The following is a 21,754-nucleotide window of genomic DNA, read 5'->3' on the forward strand; positions in this document are numbered from 1 at the left end:
AAATGTACAATTTCTTTATATTTTATACTTTTTCTTAAACGACCAAGTCAATTAAGGTGATATATATATATAAAAAAAAAGTTAACGCAGCTTTAAAATATTTCAAAGACAAAATTTTGGTCAAAATATTTTTTTTTTTTTTTGATATTCCTATAGGTAAGGTACCCCAATCCAATGAGTAAATGACATAGAATCTTTCGCGAGACAAAAAACAGAATCTAAAATCCCGAAAACGCAAAATCCCGAAAATTATATACTCATTATGAACTTTACTCAATATGAACTTAAATCCATCTAAAAGAAGAATGTCAGAAGGACTTTAAAGAACTTAACTGTTAACTCCATTTTTACGTAAATCTGTGTTACTTATGTGCCATTAGTTTAAGTGTTAAAAAAACCTTTAAAATCTTTTCTCATAAATCTACCACTATTACTTTTTTTTCATTGAAAACCCTTTATTGTTTTAATTATGTCTGCAATAAGGGAAATCTTAAGGAATTTGTTAGAGGTAGGTGAAAGAGTTGGCATTAATTCAGTTGTTTCAAAAAATAAACTCTCAAAATTCAAACAAAAAAGGGCTTTTTTCTTATAAAAGTAATTATATTTCTTTCTTTCGACCAATCACTAGTTTGAATTTGAAATATTTATAACGACTTCCGCCAGAAAGCTTATTTGAAAGAACAGAAAATACAACACATCCTGTATAACAGTTTAAAAGTTAAATAAATGAAATAAAGCTTTAGGTACTTATTTGTAGTATGGTTGGTATACTTGCTAAAAGTTAAGGCTAAAAGGCAACCTAGAAAAGCTTTCGTATTTTAAAATTAAAATGTCTGTTTTTGACTATAAGATTTGACATACAAAAAAATTTAAACCCCTTAAAAAAATTGTTTTTTAAAAGTAGGTTTGAATTCTATTTAGGCTTTTTAAGCTCCATGAAATATTTAAACACTTACCAATTTGATATATTGGATACAAGAAATTATCCTAATAAAGTGTTGAATTCTGAAAAATAAAGATTGAAAAGCAAATTAAAGACTTGCAATATAAATTCGCTTACATTAAATGAAAATTGTATTTATGTTGCAAACGGTTCTTGAAATTTTGTTAAATAGCTTATTAAAAATGAAATATATTGAAAGTTTCTTTTTATACATTTATGTGTTCTTGAAAAGTTATTTAGCTTGGAGTTGTTAATGTAGTCTATATTTTCATGAATACAAAAAAAAAAAATCAAATAAAAACAAGAATTATGTGAACGGAACCAACACTATTTTATAGATACCTACCTTCACCTTTATCACAATTTATAATAATGCTTTAAGAGAGTATAAGATTGCCTTAAGGTGTTGATGTAAGTTTAAGAGGCAATACATGAATCAGTGTTCATCCTGTATATTCCTAAACAAACTAGGTAAATAAATAATTATGTACCATAATACTTCCTGGCTACCCCAAAAACCACCCTCTCTCTGCTGTGTAGGGGTTGAATACAGAATAATATCTAACATTTATGTTAAGCATTTGTTATTGGGGGTTGAGTAAATATTTTTACTTCCTTGTAGACTACATTATTTGGCCTTAACTTTGTTGGCGGACGGCGGGTGCGTTTGCTTTTATAAGAAAAAAATCTACCTTTCGGTAAAATGGGATCTGAGAAAATAAATCTAACAAAATGTTTTGTATTTATTTTCTTTTTTTCTTTATAAATAAACAAAACACAAACTGCTTGTTTGTTTCATTTTTAGCAAACAAGAGACTATGGATAAATGTATGAATGGATATTGATATAGATTTATTTAACATTTAATATTTAATAATTTACAGAAATGTCCTTGAAAGGAAAGGAGAATGGGCAATTCTGTATGGAACTTGGACGTTCCGTGGCCAAGAACGATTTTGTTATTTTTTGATGTAGTTAAGTCTTATATACATTATGCAGAAGTTTTATCCTTCTAACGTTCTTCACAAACCGATAAAATGCATTTTTGCATTTAAAAGTTAATGCAAATTGTCTCAATGTTTAAAATTGAACTTGTATTTTAAGTGCAAGATATGATAATCTGTCATTTTCCGTGATCCTGAAGACCTTTATCTTGGATATCCAACCAATAGAACCCAAAATATTGGCTTTTTAAAACATCAATTTCGAGTCTATTTTAAGACTTTTTTCTCAATTTTTGATTTGTTTTTTCCTTTTGAAAACTCAAAAACAAAATCTTGAAGTGGTTGGCTTAAAAAGCTTATATTTTGAGTTCCATTGGTCGGATATTCAAGATTGAGGTTTTAAATCATAGAAAAAATTACATAAAATCATATTTCATAATTTAATTAAAATAGTAATTCAATTTGCCCTTCGCATATTGCTCGATGCATTAACAACACTAATATTGCAATATCTTCCATTCCAAATGCAATACAACGAAACGGCCATAGTAAAAAATTTTCCTGCGTTATAGTTCTTTCATTTGATACCAATTTCATTACTGGCCGCCAAACGTCCAATATGCCCATTCTCCTTTAATAGAAACTCTGTTTTCTTACAGAATCTTAAATTAATACATATTCCAGTAAATTGAATGTAAATAAAAAAAGGGATGTTATTGAGGAATTGAAGACTCACATAAAATGTTTTAATAGAATTGTGAAAATTCGTTCATTTTTATAAATTGCATGAATTTACTATTTTTTATGAATACGAAGATTTTTTTATTTTATTAGACTTAGATTTTGAACTGCAAATATGAATCGGATATAAAGAAGCTTGAAAAAGTGAAACTTGATGATGATCTGATTTCTTTTTCAAACTCTTCTTTGAGCGAAATACTTAATATCAAGACTCTTGAGCCAGGTTTGTAATTATTTTTTTTTTAATTCATTTAGAAAAATATTTATTGCAATTAAAAAATGTTGGCATTAAAAAAATAAAATGCACGACTGGGGTCGCACGTACTTGCTCTTGCAGTTCAAAGTATCGTTATCTTAAATAGCTATTGGAAATTTAAGATTTTGTTTAGTCGAGAAAAAAAAATCAAAAAATAAAGTTGCAAGTTAAAAAAATTAAAATTAAATTTTTTTTTTCAAAAACTTAAAAAAAAAATTTTTCAAAAACTTTTTTAATTTTTTTTTTTAATTTTTGACACTTCAAAATTATGTCTGTAAATTTTGAATAAAATTAACTCATGTTTTGATGAAATATATGAACTTAAAAAATATGTTAATTTTTGAAAAACGGCAACGCCATATTTCCGTTCTCCGAATTTTTTGAGAAAAACTAAAAACGCAGTTTTGTTAGAATCAATAAGAGTATTGCGCACACCAAATTTAATCGAAATCGTTAGAGCCGTTTTCGAAAAATTTGCAATACCTCGAAAACGTTATATGGGAGATATGCGTTAAAATGGAGATATTAAAAAAAAAAAAAAACGGGTCTAGGGAATTATGTAAAAATCATCTGTACCAAGTTTCAAGCAAATCCATCCATCCGTTTAGGCCCTAGCTCGATGTACAGATGGACGTACAGACGCACAGACGCACAGACCGACGGACGGCATGACGAAAACCACTTTTTTGATCTTCATAATCGTAATGTTGGTTTTGATTAAAACCTCGATTTTTTTTTTCTACACGAAACCAATACTTGCCCTATAGATACGGTGACCATATTTCTGGAAGCGAAACCCGGGACAAATAAAAAAAATCGTAAGATCATTTTGAAAATATTAATTTTTCAGAAAAAAAAATAAAATTTTTTTAAATGAGTTTTCATAATTTTTCCTTATTTTGATATCAAGATTTCCTAAACGACTTAATGGGAGCATTTTTGATGAATTCATTTAAATCGTTTACGAAATCAGAAATCATTTTTTAATCAAAATCAGGAGAGCTGTTTTTTAACATTTTAATTTTGTTTAAATTAATTTGAAATTGTATGATCTTTAATTCAACTTTTAACTTGTATTGTCCTTAAAAGTTTATAAACTCTTCTTCTTTACTCTTTTATTTGTTGTTCATTATTCGAAAAAAAATTTCCTGGTGAAGCTTTTCAACCTGACAAACAAAACCTGGAACTAATTAATTGACTAACAATTTTAAGAACTAAAACCTAGCCTAGAGAAAATTTTCATACGTAACCAGCACAACGAAATCGTAAGAGAAATTTTTTCTTTTCGTTGCACATTACGCGGTCTAGCCAACGAAATTCTTACCTGTGCCAGTGTTGCCAGGACAGGCTATTTATAGCCAAACCGGCTCCTTCAAGTTTTCTCCGGCTCCTTTAAATTCTGATTTCCGATTTATCAAAATTTGGCTCCTTAAGTTTTCAATTTGGCGATTTTTGGCTCCTTCAAAATTAAAAACTTTTATAATAAAAGAACTTGATTATTATGATCACGCCTTAAAAGCCTTCGAAGTAGAACTATACTTCTTCGAAGTAGAATCTGACGTCTTGCTGAAAAGCGCAATTGTGAATGTACGTGCTTCCATTTTCGTTTATATATGAGGCGTTCAGAATTATAATGGGTCAAGTCCACTTCTCTTTAGGTTGGCTATTTTAAGGTCTTAAAAATTAGGGGTTTCGTTTTATGTCAAATAAAATAAAAGACATTTTGGCAATATGGAGCTATCGATCTGTGAAACATTTATTTCAAAAGTTCCTTTAGTTTCTGAGAAAAAGCTCCTCAAAGTTCAGAATAATGCACAAATTTCAAATGGACTTGACCCATTATTATTCTGAACGCATCATATTTTGTTTCCACTATTCCACAATGTATATTTGTTTTGTTATTTATTACTAAAATAAAAATTAAAGAATCTAACTTGAAGTCTGATAAATTTAATACAGAGTAATATTTATTTTTAATTTTTTGTTTATGTTATCATATTATATCTAAGTTAATTTTAAGTTGGAAAAAAATGATGAAAAAACAAAAAAAAAAGGTACAAAATGCATTATTATGAGTTTTTATGAACAATTTTTGAAATTGGCGATTTTCGGCTCCAAGACTTCTAAAATTCGGCTCCTTGCCTCTGAAATTCTCTGGCAACACTGACCTGTGCTAGAATATTTGGAGAGTTTTCAATCGTTTGTCACTCCCATTTATTTGTCCAGTCAATTTTTCTTGCTCCAAAAGTTTTTTAACTTTGGAGACATAGAAAAATTTTCGTTTTGCTTCATTAGCGTACTGAGCTGAATGCTTTATCCGAAAAATTAGAAAAAATTTAATTTCCAACCACTGTTTTCTTGTTTTCTGTACAAATACTGAAAATAGAATGTGCAAATACGGGACAGTCACGGGACAAATAACAAAATACGGGACACTTATACGTCCCGGGTTTCTTAAATAAAAACCCGGGACAAGATGTAGAAATACGGGACAGTCCCGGGTAAACCGGGACGGATGGTCACCGTACCTATATAGAGCAAGTAAAAATTGATTGCAACTGAAATAAAATTCACGACTGCGTCGCACCTACACTTGATCTTGTAGTTCAAAGTTTCGATATCTTAAATATCTAATGGAAATTTATGATTTTATTTATAAAAAAAAATATTAGGTAGGTAAGTTAAAAAAATTTAATTTTTAAAATTTCTTCAAAAACTTAAAAAAATTTAATTTTTACATTCTACACATCAAAATGATAAGAAATACCTGTCTGTTAATTTTGATGAAATATATGAACTTAAAAAATATGTCAATTTTTGAAAAACGGCAACGCCATATTTCCATTCTCGGCATTTTTTGAGCAAAAATAAAATCGCAGTTTTGTTAGAATGAATAAGATACGTACATTCATACATACATCAAATTTGATCAAAATCGTTAGAGCCGTTTTCGAGAAAATTGGAATACCTCGAAAACTTTATATGGGAAATATGTGTTAAAAAGGAGATATTAAAAAAAATAAAAAAATGGGTCTAGGAAATAACGCAAAAATCATCTGTACCAAGTTTCAAGAAAATCCATCCATTCGTTTAGGCCCTAGGTCGATGTACAGATGGACGCACAGAACACAGACGGCATGACGAAAACACTTTTTACCGACTTCCAAAAAGGAGGAAGGAATTCAATTCGTCTGTATTTTTTTTTTTTTTTTTTGTTACCTCATAACTTTGGACTGAGTGAATCAATTTTGATAATTCTTTTTGTATTAGATAGCTGTTGGCTGCAATGTGGTTCAGTTCTGGCCATAGGAACTATTAGAAAAACCATAAAACCCAGTTTTAGCCATGGAAGTCGGTTTAGTTTTTTGTTAAAAATGATTATTTGATCTTCTCCATCATCGTAATGATGGTTTTGATTAAAACTTCAATTTTTTTTTCCACACGAAACTAATACTTGCCCAAGCTAGTAAAAATTTGCATTGAAAATAAAATGTTTATTGCGAAAAAATATATTTTGCAATACAAAATTTTTTTTGAAAATATAAAATTTTCTGCATTAAGTTCAACATTATAGTTGAAATAGCTTATGTAAAGTCAAATAGTCAAAATGGTAAGCAATTAGACGAATATTCAAAAAAAATTATTTAATGCACACATCATTTTGCTTGAATTTTTTTTTTTCAATGCAGAAAATTTTGTATTTATAATAAAAAAAATTTTAATGCAAAATATTTTTATTTGCAGTAGAAATTTTATTTTTATTGCAAATATTTTTCAGTTGCAATATTAATTTTTTTTTATGCAAATATTTTTCAGTTGCAATAAAAATTTTTTTTATTTTTTTTTTTTATTTTTACAACTCTGCTCTTGACTTAGGTACTACCTATTAGTAAACGTCTTTCTTTAGAAAAATAATTTTCTTAATTTATTAAAGCATCTCAAATCCTTTTATCTAAAATCAAACTAATTCATTTAAATGTCAAACATATCAAAAAAAAAAAGGACACGTTCCAAAAAAAAAATCCACTTTTATTCACATACTAAAATATTAGATCTAAATAAACGATTCATTCAACGAGCAATAATCTGATGTTTTCTAAATAAAATTGGAAATCATCCAACTACACGCTTACTCACTCACGTGTTTTGAAAGAATTTTATACCACAGAGAGAGAAAGGAGTTTTCGAATTGAAAATGGTTGGGTTCGATGCTTCTATGAGTGCAATCACATGTTCAACTACAACACATACAATATACAGACGACTTTATATGTTGAGATGGCTTTGATGGTTGATGGCTACTGCTGAATGGTAATGGTGATGATGATGATGTGATGTCCTTTGAATAAAAAGAATTGCCGACCAACGAACGTTCGCTCAGTTGGATTAAAACGAATGAATAATCCATACCAACCCACTGTGGTGGACAAATTTACGGAAAATGGCTAATCAAGCATCAACATTCATTAGGGGTTTGCAGAATGGGGTAAAAGCTAAATTGGTGATGTTTCATGGTTTAGTGATGCAATTACATGATTTGGCTATATTCAAACACAAATTTCCAATCACAATATTCTATGATGATGGGAATAAACGTTTGTTCGATCTTTGTGTGTGTATGTGTATTTTTTTTAGATTTGGTAATGGATGGTTGGTGTCAAAGTCATGATGGGAAATATGCGTTCTCTCTAAGAATGAATCGATTTATTATACAAAATGAATTTTCAAAAGAAGATTACTATCATGATAGTGTTTTTTTTTTGCGAGAACACATTCAAATCAGAAAGATGTTTTCTCTTTTTCTATGAAATGATTTATTATTTTCAAAAGATATGCAAGGATACAGAGGAATAATACAAAAATTGTGCTTTAGAGAACTAAACTTTGAATAATAATAATTGGATATTGAGAATTGTTCAACTTCAAGTCAGATAGACCAAAAGGTTTGAGTTGTCAATTGATTGACAGTGGCTCATTTATTGATTATAAAAATGTTTATCACTAAACCATCAAAGGACCCGATAAGTATTTTTTCGAAAAAATTAAGCTTTGGAAGCTGTTTAAAAAGTGAAAATTAAATTTTAAATATACCTACTGTCGTTACTGGTGAACTTACAAGCTGCAATGAAAAAATGTTCCTTCTAAGGCATTTCTAACAAATAAGATAGTAGCGGATCAGTTGTTTAGTTATATTAAACGGCAGCGTCATAGGTTCCAAAAGCGAAAAGCATTTAATGGACTGTTGACCCGCTTGGGTAGGTTATAGTTATAAGTCTACAAATCAATTCGAACATCAACTAAATAGTGAATTCTTATCTCCTAATTTCAAAAAATTATGTTATGGATGCAAACAAATTTTTAGGAAATATTTATTTGTAAATAATGAGGAAATTTAAGTTTTTTTTTTTAAAGTTATCTATTACATATATATATTAAAGTTTAGTTTTGTTTACGTTCGCTAACCGGCCATACCGACTGACTTATTTTCTTAATTTTTTTTTAAATCAAAGAGGCATAAGAGGAGAAGGTTTAAGGCAAAAAAAATTTAAGATTTTATAGGGTAAATAGGGGTAACAAGACATTGAAAAAAGAGGCTATTTTCTAAACGGTAAGTCGTAAAGAGTTGACTTTTTTTGTAAATGATAGAAAAATTTATTCAATAGTTAAAAAAGGTATTGAAAAAATTCAAAAAAATTTCAAAACCAAGTTGTGAAGGTTTTTTTGCAGTCATACTCAAGTAGCACAAAAGTCTAAAATACACCAAAATATTTGGTGTATTTTTTGCACTTTCGTGATATACATTTTCAATATAAAAAATACACCATTTTCTCGTATATTATAAACTCCGGTGGTTTAAAAAATATACCGATTTTGGTGTATAAATGGCGCTAGTGGTATATTAAATGATCTGGTTTTTGGTGAAAATTATCCCTTTGAAATTGAAAAATACACAATAAATCTATGGATAAAATACACCATTTAAATTATTCTGATTTAAAATTTGAGCCAAAGTTTATTTTTTACCTCAAACAGTTTGATGAATTCTAATTCACACCATTTCTTATGAAATAAATGAAAATGAATTTTTATTCACTTTCATAATATTGTTATAAGAAACTAATGGTTAAATATGAATTTGTTTGCCTAATTTTAAAACGAAACACATTCTGTCTACTAATTTTAGATACTACCCCCTCTAAAAATCGAGCGCCTCAAAAATGTCGGTGAATTAATGATTTTTTTTTCGATTTTAAAAATCAGTTTTTCAAAAATTATAATTTTTTTTGTTGCTTTTACATTTTTTTAGAAGAGTTCTTTTATAATATTATACCGAAGCGAAAAAACCAAGAATTCGGGATAATTAGGTCAATAAATATACTATTATAGTAAAATATTTAATCGTTGTCTTCTTTTTTTTAATGGCGGCCATTGAAAAATATGTCGTCTCCCACTTATGCATTCTGGTGAATTTTATGTCCACAGGGTGTACTTCCTACACCAAAGAGAGTGTACAAAATATACCGTTTTGGTTGATTTCAAAATCGATTAATTTTATGCACCATTAGTGGTATATTATAAAAACAACTGAATATCGGTGTATTTTTTGCACGGAATCTTAAAAAAATGTTGAAATTTTTTACAGAAAAGACAGTGGTATAATTTGTATACCAATAATTTTGAGAAATACACCATATTTTTTCAATTTCCTCAATTTTACACCAAAATTAATGAATTTACACTGATTTATACACCAGTGTGCTACTTGAGTAGACCTTCGACAAAAGACTAATTACAGGTACGCAAAATTTTGCACAGAAATTTGAGTTACACCATGAGAAAGATATTAAAAAAAAAAATTAGGGGTCTAAAACGGATTTTTTTCATAGGCCCTGTATTTTGAAATAAAAATTTTTGAAAAACAACCTAATTTTTAGATACATTTTTGAGTAGTCTTTTATTTTTTTGGAATTTTTAAAAGTCTGCAAAAAATCTCAAATTTATAGGAAATATAGGTTTTAATCATGCGCATGCATGTACAAACTTTTGAATTTTTAAAATGATTTTTGACCGAATAACGGGAAAAAACAATTTTTTTTTGTCCCAAGTTTTTTGGCCGTTTTAAACAGTTTTTTATTTTTATCTTTTTTTCTTCAATAGATAAGTAAATGAAATTTACAGTGTAGATAGATAATGGGCAAGACTATATTTGTACAAAGTTTCAAAATCAACAGTGCGTTGCAGTGAGGGAAGTACCGTAATCTCAGTGTGTTATTTCGACGTGGTTGGCTTTAAAAAATTCTTACTTCTTTTGTAGTCATCTCAGAAATAAGATTGAACCGTCATGAGAAAGGTGAAATAATAAGCTTTCACATGATATAAAAATTTTTATAGGTTGTCATTTAAAAAAATTGATTCAATAGAGTGAGAAAAAAAAAATAAATTTTTTTTTTGCTTTGCTTGATTTTTAAGATTGAGGTATCAATAAAAAGGTAATTTGACAAATAAAATTAAAAAATTGAATAGGTATTATTTTACTTTTTATAAAAAAAAAAAACAAAAACAGACAAAATATAACATTTTTTACTGTCATGAATCCATTTGTTATCTATTATATATATTAAAGTTTGGTTTTGTGTACGTTCGCTAACCGGCCACACCGGCTAACTTATTTTGCTTATTTTATTTAAATCAAAGGGGAATTAGAGTAGAACGTTTTAGGCTAAAAAATTAATGATTTTATAGGTTAAATAGGGGTAAAACGACATTGAAAATAGAGGCTATTTTCTAAACGGTAAGTTGTAGAGAGTTGAATTTTTTTTTTTAAATGATAGATAAATTTATTGTAAGGTTGAAAAAGGTATTGCAAAAATTCTAAAAAATTTCAAAACTAAGTTGTGAAGGTTTTTGTGCAGTGAAAACATCTGGTAGAACTTCGACAAAAGGCTTATTAAAGGTAGGGAAAATTTTTTACGGAAACTTGAGTTACACGATTGGAAAGATACTAAGAAAAAAATTTAGGCGTCTTATACGGATTTTTTTCATAGGCCCTAGATTTTGAAATTTGAATTTTTGAAAAACAACAAATTTAGGGACATTTTTGAGTAGTTTTTAATTTTTTTGTAATTTTTATAAGCCTCCAAAAAATCTCAAGCTTATAGGAAATATAGGCTTTAGTCATGCGCAAGCATTTACAAATTTTTAAATTTTAAAAAATCTCAAATTTATATGTAGGAAATATAGGCTTTAGTCATGAGCATGTATGTACAAACAATTGAATTTTTAAAATTATTTTTGAACGAATAACTTGAAAAACAAGTTTTTTTTACCCAAGTTTTTTGCCGTTTTTAACATAGGCCATATTTTACATAGGCCACTTTTGCTAAAAGTTTAAAAGTGAATATTTTAAAAGTCATTTTACGAACTTTTCAAGTTTTGATTTAATTTTTTTATTGGAAATGATGGCTCATTACAGAGTCGAAAGTTAGAAATAAACACAAGAAATGGCGGAACGAAGTCCGCCGGGTCAGCTAGTTACTTTATAAATTTTTGGAGCTTAGGTCACTTGAACTTATAAATTGAGTTAGTTACTTCATTTAGAAAATTATTTTTTTTTAAAGGGACAGCAAAGCCATTAAAAAGATGAAAACTTACAAAAATTGTGGATTTTGACCATCTTAGTGGATCACAAGCTCACAATTGTTGAGCGGCCATAATTGATTTGTGATACATAGCTGGACAAAATTATTAAATCGTGTTAAATAGACTTTTTTTCTAAACAGTTTTAAACAAATGAATGTGAATAGATAAAATTCTATAAAAAAAGAAAGATTTTTTTAAAAAGAAATTTATGTATAATTTCTGCAAAAAGTGGGTCAAAATAGTGAAGAAAAAAATGCATATTTATAGTATTTGAATTTATGTTTCCAAAAACATATTTTCTGATTGGATATATTTAATTATTTTTAAAACGCTTGAAAAAATCTCAATAAATAAGAACTCTATTGTTTTTCATGAAAAAAGAACATTTTTTTCGTCAAAAATGTTAAAAAAGTTGATACCTGCTCATACAAAAAAAAACTGTCTTTTCGATCTTATTTGGCAGTTTTTTTTTGAAAATTTTGGCTTCATTTTGAAAAGTGAAAAAAGTTGTACGGCGGTCGAGAAAACGCGAAACATGTGAATAGATAATCTTAGTAGGAACACTCCAAAAAATAATAATTAAGTAGTTTTAGGCCGGAAAAATGCAGAAAAAATAACTTTAACTCTATTTGAAAAACTACAATAATTTTTTTTTTAATTTTCAGAACTTCTGACACAATTTATTTTTTTTTTCAATAGTTACAATGGTGATAATTCAATATTAATTGAGGTTCTTAACTTGCAAATATAGAGTAAAAATAATTTAAAAAAATTTCGACATCAAAAGCTACGTAGCGTTTTTAATCGTCAACCGAATTCATAGGAAAATTAAAGTACGACTTCATATTTCTATCAACTGTTGAAAAGAACCAACTTTCAAGCCTAATTTTCACGAATCCGAGATAAAGACACAAAAACAACACATATTTTACTGTTATTCATTGTATTGCGAAGCTAAACTCATAATTTCAAATCAAAGGGCTAAACTTTTTTGTTTTAGTTTTGTCCTGATAGATTGGCGATTTACCACACTGTGCGTAGGTACTTTCTCTTCCAATTCAAAGCACTTTTATGTTAGATTACTTGAAGATTTTAAGAGCTGCCTCTGTATTTATTAAAAAAAAAATTGTTTAATCAAAATCGTTAAAAAAAAAAACTAAAATTTGATTTTTATTAACAAAATCTTCGAAGCCGTTTTCAAGGTACCTACCGTTGTTTTTTGTCCTAAAAAAATTAATTCCAAAAATCTTTCTGTACAGTCTTGAAAAACTACTAGGTATATGTATACTAAGTTTGAATTGAATCAACCCATCTGTTCTGGCTGAATCTTTTTTTATCGCATTCTCTATCAATCGTTATTGTTAGTGAGTTTGACTTAGATACAAAAATCGATTGCTCTGATATTGATATGTAATTCCACCAAAGGCTAGGGGGTGCATTTACAGTAATAGTTCAAAGTTGTCAAAAAAAGACCTCTCAAAAAAGACCTCTTAAGCCCCATTTAGAAGATCGTGATGACCTACCGTTTCTATTGAGTAGCGTTACTGAGTTTTCATTCTTCGTATATTCACAAAATAAGACTCACATAAGTATTGATTTGTCGTAAAAAATTAGTTTACGACAAAACTCATTTTTGGTAAAAAAACATCATAATTTGAAAACTAAAACAAATAAGAGAGTTTTGACTTAAAAAAAATAAGAAGAAGATATCCCCCAAAAAATCCTATTAAAAATTGAAAAACTTCATCGCTGTGTTTTTTTTTTGTAGTATAGCGTTAACCATAAATTGCGATTTCTCAGAATTATAAAATTGGTGTTTACGACAAAACAATTCTCGGGCGACGCTATGGCAAGTCAAAAACGTAGCATAATCATTCACACCCCCAAAACTCTTTATATTCCAACAAAGATAAGTTAGAAATAACATCGATTGTTATACGATCTGAAAGGAAGAATTTTAAATTGATTTTAGTCTAGAAACAGCTGTTATTATCGAAAACAGTATTTTTTGAAATCAGTATTTAGAATTATGATTGCTATACTACCGAAAATTTTTATTTTAGGAGGCGAACAAAAATGATCTCAATGTAAACCGAATTTGTTAAACAACTCGAGAGTTCAAATAACCTTTACACCACAGCAAATGTATAAATAAAGGTCACTTAAATCTTTTTTAAATCAGCATTTAGAGTTTCCACAAATATTGCAGTAAAATGATTAAACATTTTACACATATTTTCAACTTTGAAGAATTTTCTAAATTAACTATATTCCAAAGGCAGAAAACGACAATGCAATTTTCCATTTTGTTTGTCAGCAAATATTCAAATAAACAACAAACTATATCTCCTGACTGCAAATATAACCTCAACAAACTATCCTACAATTTTCATAACCATTTTCATATTAAATTCACGTACAAATAAATAAAAGAAATCCTTCCGCAGTAGAATTCCTTTCCATTTTTCTTCTTGACCTATTCAACTTAAAAATATAACAAGGAAAAATTCTGAACCATAAAAGAAGTATAAAACCAATGCGCAATTGCACAATCATACTTACCTACCTACAAAACACCCATCATATAGCAAACGGAAGTCCGCTAAGGAAGACATATAAATATAAGTTTAGATGTATAATTGCCTACAATTAAATTGGACACTTATTGCAAAAGTAAAATATTGAACATACAGCGTTCTCAAGGAATTTTTTCTTGTAAAAATGTTCAACGGTTAAGAAAAAGTAAAAAAAAAAAAATTAAAAAATTCTTTTCCGTCATTGCGGAAAACCTATTGTTCTCTTTCCACACAACTTTCTTCCGTCTACAACCAGCCGAATGGAGTGGCAGCTAGCATTGCCACCCTACAAAACCACAAGAACAACCCTAACCGCATCCGCGGCCATTAAGTTTCTTTTTTTTCTTATTTTTTTTTTATTTTTTAATTTTATTTTATTCCTCGAGGTGTTTGACAAGAAAATCCGCCAATTTGTTTTCCACTCACTTGAATTTTCCTTTCAGCGCATTCTGCTAACTTTTTGGGTGTTGAAATGTTGGTGCTGCTTTACTTCATTTTCTATAATAAAAGGTTGAGCAATTTAATAGTATAATACTCGTACTCTACGTTGTAGCGTAAAACACAAAAAGGACGAAAAATAAAAAATAAAATATATAACATTTCAACTGCAAGGACTTTTTGACTTAAAACAAAAAATAAATAAAAATAAAAAAAGCAAAAAAAAAAGTAAAAAGTATAGCTCCCTTTTAGCTCTAAAGTTCAACTTTCTAATTTTATAGTCAAGAAACCGAAGGGAAAGTGCATTTTGGAGCAATGAGTTCCTTGAAAAAAAAAAAAACATCTCTCATAATGAAAGTATAGCAACAATTCCAATGTCTTACCCCATCAATGTTAGTAAGGACACAGAAAAAAATAGTTAAGGAAGAGAAAATAACATTATTAACGCTATTGCTCGTTCTGAATGTCAATCAAAGCGTTGTTCCTTTTTTCCTTTTTATGTTGTGTCCTTACAGAGACGTGTCCTGCGGTTGTTATAGTTCTTAAGTTAATATAAATGTATATTCGTGAGGCTATATAAGCTTTAAAGGAAGTGCAGCAAAATGGCTAGAATGCCAAGGCTTACATTTTAAGTTGGTCATTACATTTGATTTAGGTGTTGTGTTTGGTTTTGTTTCTTCAACAAAACCTGAGTTTTCTCATTTTCTTTGGTGTTAAAAACTATGACAGTGGATAAATTGTTAGTGGAGACGTAGAACTATTTTCTTTATATATAATATTCACAATAATGGTTGTGAAATAGCTAAGAGGGTGATTGTCCTTTGGGTGCTAGTAATGTAGGTCAATTGTAGGCACCGGTGGTGGTGGCTTATAAGTGTGTAATAATGGAGGTAAGTTGAAAAATGTTTTACACAAGCCGATGGTAAATAGTTGAAAGGCTTATACACTAGAAAACGTGTAAAGCCAAATGGGAACTAGGTAACTTGGGTAGGAGAAACAAAAATGTCAGATGAAATGAAATGTAAATGGGAGAAACTAAGGTAATTTGGAACTTGTCTTTGTGATGATGTGAGTTTAAGTGTACCTATCATGAGATTTAGCAATCAAATTTTTTTTAATTAAAAATTACATGAAAAAAGGTTTTGTAGAAATTTCTGTATATTTCCGCAAAAGAAAACCTTTAAAAATCTGTCCAAGACAAAAAGATACAATTTCTTTATAAATAGATTTTTTCGAAGCCTTTCGAAGCACTGAATATTTTCTTGTAACGTAAGGTTTTTCAACGTTTTTTGAAGACCTTTTTTTAAAGAATATTATGTAGATAATTCGTTGAAATGAAATAAGTGTAATATTTACCAAATACAAAAATTTGTGTTTCATACAAAAAAAAAAATTTAAAAATAAACTCAAATTTTACCTAAACATGTGTTTTTGAAATCAATAATTTTTGGCTTTTTTAATTTTGATGCCAAATTCCAATTTGAAAAGAAAAATGTGGCTACAATTTGTTTTAATATGTAGGAATTATTTTTCTGTGAACCAATCGCGAAAGTAGAAATTCTGAAGGTACTCTTTTCACAGTTCCTTTTTTGTCTTGTGTAGTTATTTCAAATTCAGCATTTACTCTTTTTACTTGCGATATAGGTACTACATATAGGCTATATTATGCATTCGTAAAAAAAAAAGTTGAGATAACATTTTTCCATGACATTACGATTATAGAGAATGCCAAAAAAGTGTGTTTCCAGGAAGTCCGTCTGTCAGTCTGTCTCTATGTAAACGATGCTACAGCCTAAACGGATGGACCAATTGATGTCAAACTTGTTATGCGGCGTTATTTGCCGACTCTCCAGAGGGGTTTTTGGAATTAATTTTTTTGGACCAAAAAAACGGTACTTGTCATATACCGATTTTAGTAAAATTGAAATTGATCGAAAACGGCTCCAACGATTTTGTTTAAAAAATTTAAATGTAAGTTTTAAGACAAGGTCTATCTTTGAACAAAAAAATTTATTTTGAAAATCATTATGACGGTACCTGCCATAGAACCGTTTTTTTGAAATCCGATTTACTCCGAAACTTCTAATTCGATTTGAACGAAACTTTTTGTGAAGAAGCATTTATATAAATTTATTATAAGCCAAAAATAAAATTTTGAACAAAATAATTTTTGGATTTTTAAAAATATTTTGAAAAATCAAACTAAGAAACGGGACATTGAATTTTTTTGAAATTTTGTTTTTAGATGTTGATTAGTGGTTTCTACAAAATGGCATACCAATTTTATTGTAAAACTTTTTTTTTTAATTATTTATAAAAAATTAGTTTTTTTAAAAACGGCTCTAACGATTTTGAATTTTTTTTTTTCTAAAAATGCACATTAATATATCAAATAACACTGCATACTTGTTTTGGAGGGTAATTTGATTTCAGATTTTGTTTTTATTTTTTTTAAAACCAATTTTATGTTTTTTTTTTTTTGTTCTTATACCTACACCTACATTTATGCCTATATTTCCCAAATTTCTATATAAAAAGTATTAAAAATTTAAGCAACTTGAACTCTTAGAGCAAGTTCGTGCGACCCCAGTCGTGCAATTTATTTAGTGAGGTATATGGATGATTTCGGTAGTAAAATATTCAACAGAAAACAAAACATTTTGAAAAAAATAACGTATACACCATGGTGAACCTTGTTATTTTTTTTAACTTCAAAATTGCAAATATGTTCGTTTTTAGTATTAAACATTGGATCTTTTCAAAAATTTTTGGTTGTGGTAATTATCTTCGTTTTGTGTAACTTTTGTATATCTCCTAAATTATTAATCGTGAATCTTTTGCTTAAGAGCAAAAAAAAAGAATTTAGAATTTTTTAACTCATTACCTCTTGTTTGTATGTCCTTATCTAATTTGAAGTACATCTACATATTTGAAAAATAAAATATGTCAGAACTTCTGGTAGAAAATTGTGCTATAGTAAAAAAATATTACGCATACACCACAGTGACCATTTTCAAAAGTTTTGATATTCTAATAAAAATAAAATGGACGACTGGGTCGCACGAACTTGCTCTTAGAGTTAAAGTTGCTTAAATTTTTAAGACTTTTTATATAGAAATTTGAAAATAAAAATAAAATTCGTTAAAAAAAAAAAATAAAATAAATCTCTGAAATCAAATTGCCCTCCAAAACAAGTATGCAGTTTTGATTGATATGTTAAAATGCATTTTTAGAAAAAAAAAAATTTCAAAATCGTTAGAGCCATTTTTTAAAAAACTAATTTTTTTAAATAATTTTTTGGAAAAAAGTTTTAAAATAAAATTGGTATGCTATTTTTTAGAAATCACTAATCAACATCTAAAAACAAAATTTCAAAAAAATTCAATGTCCCGTTTTCGACCCTTCTGGAGAGTCGCCAAATAACGCTACATACCTAGTTTGACATTAATCGGTTAATCCGTATAGGCTGTAGCTCTTTATACAAACAGACAGACAGACAGACAGACGGACTTCCGGGACCCACTTTTTTGGCATTTTCTACCATCGTAATGTCATGGAAAAATGTTATCTCAACTTTTTTTTTTGTACGAATGCATAACTTGATATATAGTACCGATATCGCAAGTAAAAAAAAAGTTAGGATAGTACTAAATTCTTATTGTCTAAACATTTTGCGGAAAAATATTTTCTGTTCTCATTTGGAGGTAGGTAGAAGACCTCATTTTTGAAGTGGTTTTTTCAAAATATGATTTAATCAGTTAAAAAACAAGCCTATTTACTGCAATTTTACAATGTTCAAAATATCAGTACGGCGGGATAACGGATTTTCTTTTTGTTTTTCTCAAAAAATGACTTTGTACCTATCAAATATCGTTCAATATTAAAAATTTCATGAGAACAACAAAGGGTAAAATTAAGTTTAAAATGATAAAAAGAAAAGGGATGATTCGTATTGAATGTACTCTCCTCTTCTTCTATTACTATTTAAAATGACTAATTTATAAAATGTTATACAATTTTGTTTTCCCTGGTAAATTTTATTTCTATTGCGGATTTAAAAAACATGAATTTGAAGCATGACAAAATACTCGTAATACCTCATTACCATAAATTAATTATAATCATTATTTGTTGCACAAAAAAAAAAACAAATTGGAAAACGATTGAGAATGAACATTATATTTTATAAAATTTTTCCAATGACAAGGTCTCTACCACTTTCATACATTTTTTTTCATAATTCTTATTGATTTTTGTCTTTTCAAATAGCAACAACCATTGCCATTAAAAAAATATAAAAAAAAAAATGTAAAATACCCTGAGAAAAAAAAAAATAAAAAAAATAGTAGCATAAAATGTCCACAAAATGCCACCATTGTTGTAGCTATACAATATACACAGTTATTATTATTACACATTCCACAACGGCTTATTCGCGCAAACAATGACCGTTTATTGTGACACACACAATTGCTTTGGTAAATATAATTTGAAACAATCACGTTGTTTCACGATGAAGACGTGAAGAGAGCGAACACGAAAGGATGGATAAAAACATGTAAAGTTTAAAATTGCTGCAGTACAACATTAAAAAATATATAGCTTGATATATATGCAAATACAATAGGTATATGATAACCAACAAAAGACCTACATAGGTAGTGTGTCACCGTGAAAATGGTTTCTTGTTATAGTCTTGTTAGAATATTATAGAACATACTAACCATGTCCTACCTTATAGTTCTCAATAATATAATTGACAAGAAAATGTATTATAATATTCAATACATGCAAAAGTGAAGGAAATCAAAAAAATATAGGAAACCAACATCAAATAACAAGTATTAAGACACTAGGTAGGGTAAAAATGTCCAATAGTTTGCAATTTAATTGTGTGTAACATGTAGTTGGCAGCTTCTCAAAAAGGTTCTTTCACTAGGTTAAATAAAGTTTATTTTGAAATTAAATTATTATTTTTGTATTCTAAACCCTAATTTTAATCGAATTTTTGGTAACGAATTTTGAACAAAATTATGAAAAGATCGAACATCTTCTAAATTAACCAATGATGCACAACAAAAAGTGTATTTGTCTCATAAAGAAATATTAAAATCATCTTCTTAAGTAAAATTGACGAAAAAGCTTTATTCGAAATTCCGAATTTAAGTTCCAAATAAAAATAAAATGCACGACTGGATCGCACGAACTTGCTCTTAGAGTTCAAGTTGCTTTAATTTTTAAGACTTTTTATTTAGAAATTTGGAAAATGTTGGTTCGTTTGAAAAAAAAATAAAACAAAATCTGAAATCAAATTGCCCTCCAAAACAAGTATGCAGTTTTGATTGATATATTATGATGCATTTTTAGAAAAAAAATTTTCAAAATCGTTAGAGCCGTTTTTAAACAAACTAATTTTTTGGAAAAAAAGTTTTAAAATAAAATTGGTATGCCATTTTGTAGAAATCACTAATCAACATCTAAAAACAAAATTTCAAAAAAATTCAATGTCAAGTTTTCAAAAAAAAAAAAAAATTCAAAATTTTTTTAAAAATAAAATTATTAAAATTATATAAATGCTTCTTCACAAAAAGTTTCGTTGAAATCGAATGAGCCGTTTCGGATATAATTAAAAAAAAAAAAACGGTTCTTTGGCAGGTACCGTTAATAATGATTTTCAAAAAAAAAATTGTTTATTAAAAGATAGACCTTGTCTTAAAACTTACATACATTTAAATTTTTTAAACAAAATCGTTATAGCCGTTTTTGGCAATTTCAATTTTACTAAAATTGGTATATGACAAGTACCGTTATTTTTGGTCCAAAAAAATTAATTCCAAAAACCCCTCTGGAGAGTCGCCAAATAATGCTACATACCAAGTTTGACATCAATCGGTCCATCGGTTTAGGTTGTAGCTTCGTTTACAGACAGACTGACAGACTTCCGATACCCATTTTTACTTGCGATATAGATAGGTACTATAGGGCAAGTTTAGGATTCGTAAAAAAAAATCGAACTCGAGATAACAATTTTACATAACATTACGATGATGGAGAATGCCAAAAAAGTGGGTCCGGCAATTCTGTCTGTCTGTATAAACCTCGAGCTACAGCCTAAACGAGTGAAGTGATTTTCTTCAAACTTGGTAGTTAGCAGTTTTTGGTGATTCCCTAGAAGGGAAATTGAAATTTTTTTTATGACCAAAACTAACGGTACCTGCCATATAACGAAAATAGAAAAGTTAATTTTTTTCAAAAACGGCTTTAACGATTTTGATTCAAATTTTTGTATATACAAAAGCGTTAAGATAAAGGTAAAAATAAAACTTTAGAACATTTTCAAAAAGTACAGTTTTGGATTTTTAACCATTTTTTTTCTAAAAATACTTTTTTATGCAAGTAATAAAATGGCATACTTGGTTTTTTTAAAACGGTGTTTCTTAAATAAAAACTTCAACATTAGAGTTACTTTTAGCATAAGAGCAAGTAGGTGCGATCCCAGTCGTGCATTTTATTTTTTTGGCATTCTTTTGCTATCTTTTTTTTGTACGAATGAATAACTTGATATATAGTACCTATATCGCAAGTAAAAAACTACAACACAATAATATCTGATAAATAAACGTTGTTTCTTCATCCAATTGAAAGTAATAAATCTACAGGAAGTGTCAGATTTACTAGTATTAATTAAAAAAACAAAACTTTTTATATAAACAATTTAAGTTTTTGTGATTTATGTATATTATTTTGAATTAAGATTTTGATAAGAAAATTTCACAAAACTTGTTCGTGTTATTAAACTTATGATCAAATTATATTTCTTTGGTGCTCATTGAGGTTCTAATCTTAAAACATTCAGTCAGATATGCGTTATCGATTGTCTTGTTTCTATGACAATAGTAACAAAAAATATAAATATGGTACCTACTTAAAACTGGCGTGAGTTTTTGACTGGCAGGCAGTAAGTCGCCAACTGTTTTATCCAGAATTACCTATGCTTTACTCAAAACAAACACTTTACTATTTGAATGTTGTAACTCGTCTTAGTTTACACAACTTTTTCACATCCAAACCAATAGCATTTTTTCCTGCGTCGTGGACTTGAAAAAATCGTACAAACGTGAATAATGTCTCTTTCTGGAAGCAAATTGGTTGTCTCTGTTTATATTTCAGGTATATTTTGTTTAATTTTAAAGCAGCCTTAAATTCAAAATTAATT

General features: G+C 28.2%; 1 protein-coding gene across 2 annotated transcripts in view; it reads right to left on the minus strand.

The window, feature by feature from the left end:
- LOC129921532 (thiamine transporter 1-like) overlaps positions 1-21,754 on the minus strand; it is a 123,865-nt gene that overhangs the window by 94,395 nt on the left and 7,716 nt on the right. Inside the window, exons 2-3 of one of the 2 annotated variants that reach the window (XM_056003406.1) lie at positions 14,527-14,598; positions 957-1,005 (exon numbers count right to left, since the gene is read on the minus strand). The gene's annotated coding sequence lies outside the window, so the exon portion shown is untranslated. The remainder of the gene's footprint in view (positions 1-956; positions 1,006-14,526; positions 14,599-21,754) is intronic. The other variant, XM_056003405.1, reaches the window with a different exon arrangement.

The sequence above is a fragment of the Episyrphus balteatus genome, chromosome 1 (genome assembly GCF_945859705.1).
Source record: "Episyrphus balteatus chromosome 1, idEpiBalt1.1, whole genome shotgun sequence".
NCBI classification, from domain to species: Eukaryota; Metazoa; Arthropoda; class Insecta; order Diptera; family Syrphidae; genus Episyrphus; species Episyrphus balteatus.